A 10,352-nucleotide genomic window follows, 5' to 3' on the forward strand; every position below is an offset into this window, starting at 1 on the left:
CTTGACATAATATAATTAATTAGATGTAGTAAAATTTTAATTTTATGTAGTTTAGAGTGGGTAAATCCGATTTATGTTAAAGCTATTATTATATGTGAATTATATTTTACAGATATTATTTAAATGTAAAAAAAAAACTTCTTTTTTAATATATTTAGAAGTATGATAGCTTAAAGTTTATAAAAATAACCTAAAACTAGGAGCCATCTAAGCGGAAAAATATAGGTGAATGACCACCGTGATCGAATAAAAAGTATTAAAATACGACAACAAAAAGCCTTTTATAGACCAAAATCGGTAACAATTTACAATATATTTTAAGATAAAAAGCTACAGCCATCAAAGCCTTGGGCATGACGAAGCTAGTATCAAATTACAAGTTTCTTTATATAGCAAAATAATGTGTCAATTAAATCAATCCGCCATTCAACACGCATTTTCACGCAAATTGAGTGAAAAGTAGAGTACGGAGTGCCTTAATACTAGGTTCCCTCTGCCTATCCTGTTGCGTGCGGGATACAGCGTAAAGCTGATTATTTATATATGTCAATAATAAAATGTATATTATGTAGATTTAGATCCAGTTGCATACTGAAGGTCGATGACACGAGATGCGCGAGAGTGAATGAACGTAATGTGTGATAGTGACATTGACAGTATGATTGTCCACTATAATTTATTTATGAGAAGCTAAGCTATAAATTATATAGCTTGTATTTAAAAAAAGTAAATTGGTAAAACTTGAATGTCGATATAGACAAAAAAAAACATTCTTTAAAAATAAATAATACACAAGTAATAAGGACATTTACATTATTATTAATCATCTTTACGCTGACACCAGGGTAGGCAGAAGGAACCTAGTGTTAAGATACTCCGTTCCCCACTTTCCACTGAATTCTGGAGGCATTGCATGTTGAGTAGTGGAACTCATAGCCACGCTTTGTGTTCTTACCAGGGCGAGGAAATTTAAATTACTCATTCCCCAAAGTAAGAATTGAATTTACAACCGTCGCGCTTACAATCATAAACCACTACGCAACAACAGACCTATAATGTATATATATTTATAGAAAATATATATTTATAGAAAATATATTTTTATGGACATATGTCTGTAGTATATCTTCGTATAGTAGACCGTCATGTACTCAGTACCTACTATGATTCAGATCTTTATAAAGAATGCGGATAGTGCGCGGGAAGTTGTTCGAAGTGGTACATAAAACCAAATTTTTTGCTCATTTCAGTTCCAGCTGGCGCGACGTCTGATCAATCTACTTTTATTTTCCTTTGCCACTTGGATTCATCAATTTTTAATATCTAGATCTATTTTATTAAAGGCAAAAAGTAAGTAAGGATATAAATGTTTAATTTCATTTAAATTTAAGTAACATCTTCTCTAGTATCTGTTATTTTAGTCTACATTGCGAATTTGGTCAGGTAAACTGACTTTGTATACCCCACTATAAAAGAGCATCAAATCAGCCTTTTTTACAGTATAAACAAAAATATGTTGAATAAAAAGTTCCTAGCTGAAATCGAACCCGCAGCTATAAATCAACTTCTATGTCGCCATCATTCCATCAATAATACATTTATTTACTTTACTATATAATAAAATAATTGTCTACGACCTCCCTATATAAGTACTTCCGTTTCCGAGTTATATTATTGCTAGAGTAAATAAAGGAAATTTCATAATAAAATATTAGAATTATTTTCCTTATTTTTTTCTGCATTTTATTTATTATTAATTTATTTGCTCATAATATTATATTTAAGTTGAGTTACTATGTCAGACATGAATGTTTAAATTGAATATCGAACATTTTGTGGAGCGTCACTCTGTGTTCCATGTATGGTAGGGAAGGCAGAGATCCTATAAGCAAATAAAATAATAATAATTAAAATTATCTGGAATTTTACTCAATTGAATACTACGATAGTAAGCCATTCTTGTTTGATAGACTGTTTTCTTATAAATTTGTGTACAACTTTTTTTTCAGCTTGATTTTTCTTACCCATTTCTTTTTCTCGCGTATGTATATCTAGTGGTAAGCCACAACGTGGGAGAACTAGAACTTTGTCTTTCAATCGACTACTACCACTACCGAGGCCCAAGATGCATCAATAAATTCTGTGATATGAATACCTACTAAAGTAGGTAAATAAAACGACAGTACTGTTCGAGATTAACCATGAGTCGGTGTTAAAATAAAAACATGTAAATTGACACCAGAAAAAAATTATAGATATGAATTACAAAATTGAAAGCAAACCGGTTTAAAACAAAACGAATAGATGAAGGTCGCACTAATTTCCCGAATCTTTTATTTACCTATATATATTGTGGGCAATGTTTGACTAAACGATGGTTATGGATTCTTCTCTCCGTTTTTAGAATGGTTACATTAAACGATTTTTATTTCCGTTCTCTGTTAAGAAAGGAGTATATTAAAAATAGAATATGCGGAATAAAACGTGAAGATGAAAAAAGTAATAATTTGCTAGCCATTTTATCTAGCACTTGGGGCAAAGCACGCCGTTAAGTTTTGCCATAGAACTCACCATATCTCAAAAACAGGCAGATAGTGAAGGTTAATAGGTGTTAACGGTACTGTCTTTCCCTCAATTAAATTCATTAGATATATGGCATTTAAAAAGCTTAAAAAAATCTAAAATAATTTTACTAAGCAAGTATCAAAAGCTCACAATTATGTTCCTTTGACTATGTCAAACCATAAATACAATATACCTACAAAATAAAAAAAAAATACAAATAAACATATACCTAAACCAATTATCAATATTTCATTTAAAATAACTTACAAGCAATATTTTTCTGCGCCTTTTAACATTTACTTCATATCATATTAAATAACTTAATTAATATAAAATATCTATATAAAAGATAGTTATATCGTCCTTGGTGGTTATACTTAATTACAATCCTTACAACGTAGGAAATACGTGTTCAAAAGTGAGAGGTCCGCCTCTAGGTCGTGGATAGAATTAGAGCGTTGGCCACTAAGACTTGGCATTTCATTCAAATGACTCAGGTCGGCCTGGTCGTTGTGTAATTGTTCTGCCTTTATATGTAATTATTATTTACCTTATTATTTTATTTGCGTGACTACTGGTTAAATTAGACTATGGGATTTTTGTTAGTATATATATATAATAAAACAGTTTTTTTTAGTTTTATGCAGTGTCCTGTACATGGGAGTAGGAATAAGAGGGGAGTTGAGTGGTATTGAGTCCATCAACCAGATTTAACTCCCAAGAAAATACTTCTAAATACGCTCACGGTCCAGTATAGCATTGATGGCGGAGGAACCTAGTGTTAGACTAGACTCTCCGTTCCTTATTTTGACTCTCGATTTTCGAGACATTCCGTGTTAAATGGTTAAGATCAACATAACGCTTTGCACGTTTACTAAAGCGAAAAAATAAAATTTATTTATTTGCTAAGAGCTGATCGAATCCCAGAATCACCATTTTTACGGTACAGAAATATAAATTTAAATAAATATTTATTTTTTCGAGCAGCGATCGAACCCACAACCAGTCTCGTTAACGCTCACACTCTTGTACCCTTGCGCCTGGCCTGGCCTCAAAATTAAAAAGTAAATTATTTTAAACTTAATTACATTAAATTATTATATAAAGTTACATATTAAATTATATTGATAAGATATCCACTTATATGAGAATATACATCCCATATTGCAATACCGTAACCGTGTACTTAAAAAGCTCCGCAAAGAAAAGTTGTTGAGAAGTACTTCAATGATTTCCTCCTGACGTAAAGTTGAAAGTAGATACTTTAAAAGTCGAAGTTAAAAATAGCTTCCCTCATTTAATAATATGAAAATACATATTATTAAATGTCATATATGAGTGTTTTATTATATTTTTTTGTCAACATAGTATTTTTATTTAAAAGTGATTTTAATCATATAGTATGTTATTTTTTATCTTTTTCCGCATATATATAAATAAAGTTAGTTAAAATTAGTGTTAAATATAAGTAAAATTTTCATAAATGTTGTATAATAAAAAAAAACGAAAAAGCATGCTACTTATTTAATATTAATAAAAAATTTAACTTTCGTTACAGATTGACTGACTGACAACACACACGCGAAATTGAATATATTTGGACGCTCTATATATTTTTTAAAATCTTAATGATTTTAAATTTAAACACAAAACATATGAAAAGTGTTCAAATTGAAATTTAATTTAAAACATAAAAGTATTTTAAATATTAAAATAAATAAATTAAAAAAATGTGTATATACAAATTATAATTAATGGATTTGTAATTTCTAATCAATTCCTCCTTGGTTTTTATTGATTAATGTACGTTTATGTATCCGTATATACATAACGTTATATAAAATATTATGTATGTAGTACGTTATGTTGGTTGTAGGTTCGATTCTACTTAGAGATATTTTTTTGGAAAATGGAGAGCTTAGTAATCAGTTGGTTTCCTCTGCCTTTGACACTATAGACGCCACAAAATAAATAAAAAAATAAAACCATTCCAATATGATATATGAGGAATTTATTTAAATTACGCTTCATTTGAATTTATTAAACTAGGATCGTAACATTTATAATATTCATATAAAAACTATTTGTAGTCCTAGACTTAAAAAAGAGTAATTAATTTAAAGCATTAAATACAAGTAAAATAATTTAAAATATGCCCGTATGGGCAGTTAATTAGGAACATATAAATCAATATATAAATACAAAAAAACTTAATGTTCTAGCGTTTTAGTTTTTTATTTATGATTTATTATATTAAGAGACTATCGCGGCTCAGTAGTACACCGGTCTAGTGTAAACGTGATGGTTGTAGTTTGGATTCCCAATTGGAGGAATAAATTATCTTCTTTTTTTTCTTTTCAGATAGAAAACGGGAAGTGGAGTGTTGAAACTGGGTTGTTTTCCCTATCTCCAGCAACTATCAATTGTCATTGACAGTTGTTGAAGATAGGGAGACTGCATGACAAGTTTCAAAGTTCTCGCAAACGAAGCCAGGAGCGACAACTAGTATCAAAATAAAAGTCCATATAGACAAAAAAAAATCCTTAAGAATAAAATATCTTTAGGCCGTTTGTAAGTAATACGCAAATTACCTATAAAACTTAATTGTCCTAGATACCAATAGTAAAAATAAATTACCTGTACTTTATGCTAGGTAATAAATATTTGATTTTATTACTGTATTAATACGTTTTTTTGTGAACGAATTAAAATAATTAATATAGCTCTACACGGGTAGATATTTTAGTAATTGTAATATTAAACATTCTTTGTGTAGGATACGAAGTATATTTTTGACTGCGTTGAGTTAGAAACTTATTATTTCTGTGGTCTAAAGAACCGAAGACCTGAATATTTGATAATAATTTTAGTTTGACATTAATAGAACGAGAAAATAAAAGTTATTCATGTCCACGATCGGGAATCGAACCAGTAGCGTCAGATTTGCAGTTATACACTGTACCTCTGTTGCTGCTGTTTTTATAAGTAAATTATTATTTCTCGTTTCGCCACACAGTCGATAATTGCTACAATTCTTCAGATATTATTCATTAATTGAGCGACATTATGAACTACGTATCGTTAGCCTTGGTCGTCAATATTATGAGAAACACATAAGGCATAAATGTGCGTATATATAATAGAACATAGCAATTTTAACAAGTAATTGTAACAAATAAATGTAGTACAATTTATAGACAGCCTCTATATTGAATGTTGCTTCACTAATACAACAATTCTTCGGTATAGTAACTATTAGACGTAAAAAGAACATTAAAAGGAAAATATTATTTCTTTTTCAACTATAAAACTGTAAATTGTAAATATTTAGAGTAAAAGCGTTTATAACAAAACAGAAATAACTTCAATCGCAATGACCAATAGGCCGTTCTATTTTACAATCGTTGTTCTCGACACGTTTATTTCTGAACGTCCTGGGAGCGGCCTATTTCGGAAGCTCCGCGTGTGTTATGCCCGCCTGGTACTTTGGGGCGGTGTATGACGTCCGTGACGTAAGCTCGTCAGTGTCAGTTCTGTCAATATAATGACAGATCGAATTGTATTTGCAGCTTTGTATTTTTGCCATAAATGAAATAAAAGAAAAACAAATATTTTAAAATTATATTGCGATGATGATTTATAATCGACATTTTAAAATATTATTTGCAATATAACAAAATATATAAATAGACAATTTTTTTTGTTTATATATAAGACAGAGGTCACTGGTTCAAATTTTATTTTTATTTATATTTATCATTTATCTCCAAGTGGCATAGGCTTCGCATCTAGGTCAAGCTAGGCATATAAAAAAAAACTTGTGTTTAGGTGTCCACCTTTTATATAAATGTCTACTATTTTCGTAATATGTTAGTCTAAAAATATTAAATATAATTTAAATTATTTATCATATGTGTAGTTACCTACTATTTTTAAGAAATATTTTTATTTGAAGATTAATGAACATGACAAAACCACCAGCCTTCTTTGCTGGCTGTTGAGATAAAAGCAGGAAAATTGGGACAAATTGGCGCCAACAAATATGGCCTTAATCTAGATCGTAATAAGCTCATCTTGACATCTATTAGTGTAAGCACTACTCACATAAGTTTTAACATTCGAATATTATTAACCAAATAAGTCAATATTTCATATAAATAAAATACTTACGTACATAGATACCAACATTTTAATAAATGTTCATTGAACTGAGAAATTTACTTGTTCAGTGTATCAAATAGTACATAGTGTTGACAAGCTATCTTCCTACAGCAATTAGTTTAATATAATTAAGGCCTACATTATAAATTCGAAAGTAACACTGTCTGTCTGTCTGTCTGTCCGTCTTTTACGCAATCAGGGCCAAACCGCTAATTTAATTGTGATAAGATACTCATATAGAGATACTTGAGGGTCTCGGGATGAACATAGGATACTTTTTTTCTCATATTTGTAATATTTTCGATATATACCAATATATTAAAATACTTATTAAATTGACATGCAATTTATTCTGCCATATTAATAACCACCGTCGCTACCGTTGCTAAGCAACGATTTGCAAAGTTTGTTGTTAGAAAACGTCACCTAAAATGAGCTTGCTTAACGCATCTCTCTATTGAAAACTGAAAATAATTTCATAAATATTCGTATAGTTCAAGCGAGCATAGCCGCGTTCGGGTCCACTAGTAGTCATATAAAACGTGAATTCAATAAAATTATGCTTATACATGATCTATTTCAATGCCAGTATTAAACAAGTTTAATATGTATCGGAATATAAATTAAACAAAACATTTCAAATTCAATGGAATAGTACTATTTACTACAAACTCCGATGTCTCCAGAAATATATTTCTTGGTAAGTCTATTTTTAGTTTCTATTTCTAGCTGCATCTTGAAATGTCTCTATAAATGTCAATGCATTGTGTACTTGATTCGTTTTATTGGATCACTCTTTAATATACATTATTTTATCGTGTAATTTATTATATTATACTCTTTATTGCACTTGCTAAGAATAAATGCATTATTTACTAAAGGTTAACTTTTAAGTTAGAGATAGCTTGACGCGGTAAGAACACCTTTGTATACATTTTATATGGTTCCATTTCTTTCGTTATATATATTTTTTGTGTAACGATTTGAGATAATTCTATCTTACAATTATCCTAAGTCTTTGCCACGGCGCCAAAGCAAAGAAATTAAATGTTAAATATTTTATTTCTTCGAGTGGGAATCGAACCCACAATATGACCCCAAAATGACCTCATAGATTTACAAAATTATTATTATCTTTTTTACCGATCACTTTCCTTCGTGCGTTCTCAACACAACTTGATATAATAATATTGGTGAAGCGATTTTGTTCTCAACTGGCATGGTCGCCAACGCCATAATTAAAGGGCTGAGCCAAACTTTATTTTATTGCCATTTGTATTAGTTTGTTATTTTTATAGACATTTTTCCTGCTATATATAGATACACAAATACAATATAATTACTATTTTATTCACATGGATTCTATATATCTTTTTGAATGCATCCACGCTTAGAAGCTTGTATAACATTCATATTAATTTGATATTATACTCTTTACTCTACATAAAAAAGTATTTTTATTCTAATAGTCATATTTTTATAGGATGTAGTGATGGGAAGATAAATAAAAAATATCGAAGGATTTCTAATGCTAACATAATATTTGATTCGCTTAGAACCAATAAAGCCCATCCCTAAACGTCACACGGATTTAGTAATAAGGTTAGAAATACCAGGACAGCATAAGTGGTTAGAAGTACGAATTTCCGATTGCGTTAGATTTCACCTGTAGCTTGGTAGCTGGGGGAGATAAAATAGAGGGTGAAACCCTCACAGTCACGGAGGGCTGAGTGATTGCCTTAGGGAAGATATTAAAAGTTGTATTTAATAATATTAAAATTGTCTTTTTTTTCATTTATTATTATTCTAACATATTTTTTATATTGGCATATTTATAATCATTCCCTCGAGAGGTGATGGAACTCACAATCATTTCGTTTACTGTCGTCTGTCATATGCTGTCTCATTACGCCAGGACAGCCACAATGATATATTTTTTTTCTATTATCTACCTCTGATTAAGACTAAGTACGGGTAGTTACCGGGGTAAATAGAGGTATAGAGTAGTGTTAAGGCACTCCGTTAAGACACTATTACTCTCCACTTTCCGCCGAATTCTGTAGACATTGCGTGTTGAGTGGTGGAACGCGCCGCGCCTTGTCACCAGAACGACCCTCACGAACGAACGTCACGAGGTCGATCCTGGCAACATACACCAGGCCGTTAGCCGCTGTGATGAAGCGGCACACCCTGCGTTACGGCGGTCTCAGTATTTACAAAAGGATGCACTTTGGTTTTGTGCAACTTTTTAATGATTATTTAATTAATAAATTAGTAATAACATTATCTTCAAAACAAGAATAATTATATCTAGCTTCGTTCCTTCATTGATAAAAAATATTTAAACGCAATAACCCACGCAACCCCGCATCCAGCGACTTCCAACAACATTGACCAGATCAGACCTGATGGGCCTACCCACTTAGCATCGCCAGCTTCGTGGTCGCCACTCGACAATCTTTCTGCCCCAACGGACATCGATTCCACTGTATCCCACAAACTGACACTTCAGCTGAACAAACTGCTATGGGGATATTCTTTCATCTATAATCGTTCTTGACTGAATAATGTTCTACTAAAATACATTTTTTTTCATAAATTGACAGTAAACTGTAAAGAGTTGATTTTTGACAGGTTTTTTAACTACTGCCACCAACCAAGGCCAGACGTTGGGTTTCATTAAAATTTATTATTACCTAAAATTTGAGAAGTTAATTAAAAATTTGAAATATTTTCTTTGAAACTACAACGTCCAAAAATAATATTCTCAATATAAACTAATATAAAGGTTTTGTGTTTATTAATAACAAACTTGCTAAGCAAAGTTGGAATGAGTAAAACTTTTATTAGTTTAATAACGTTATGAAACGATTTGCTTAACAAGATATTTTTAACTTTCTTCGATAAGAAGTTGAATTCTTATACTTAGTAGGTACTTATTTATAGTGGCAGAATTCAACGCCGTGTTTTGCCTCGACATCAGAGCGAGCAAATGGAAATATAAAATTAGATAAATATTTCACTACCGCGAGCGAGAATCGAGCCCACAATTTATAGCGTTTAGTCATACGACTGTGCCAGTGCAGGCAAAATAAAACAAATTGATTTAAAATCACCAATATTTTCTTTACCTCCGACTGAGCAGAAAAATTGCGGCGATGTTTTCTGTCATCCAAGATAAAAGGTCTTTAGATCTGCAGAAAAATAACTGAACAGCATTTGAACATTCTTTATACTCAGCGTGATGGAGAAAATGTGTAAATAAAACAAAGTTCATGTTTTATACTTAGAATGTAAATGAATACTCGCGAACAAATTAACTATAAATCTATAATATGTAATATAATGTTATTTATGTCAGTCAGCTTAATATAACCGATTTCCAAAAATGTGTGAGTGTAATAGCGACAAGTTGTGGGTTCGATTCCCACTCGAGGAAATGAAATATTTAATTTCTTCACTCGTGTCGAAGCAAAGCGCGGTGTTAACAATACCTCCAGAAAAGCGGAAAGTGGGGAGCGGTCGATCCCTCTAGGCACCCATAGGCCCTGGCTACTGGCCTGGTCTGGTACATGCGTGAAACAAAGAAAAACAATAAATCTATTACAATCTACGTTGAAATTCTA

The sequence above is a fragment of the Heliconius melpomene genome, chromosome 1, assembly GCF_056956725.1.
Source record: "Heliconius melpomene rosina isolate 202511_hmr_F chromosome 1, ASM5695672v1, whole genome shotgun sequence".
In the NCBI taxonomy this organism is placed as follows: domain Eukaryota; kingdom Metazoa; phylum Arthropoda; class Insecta; order Lepidoptera; family Nymphalidae; genus Heliconius; species Heliconius melpomene.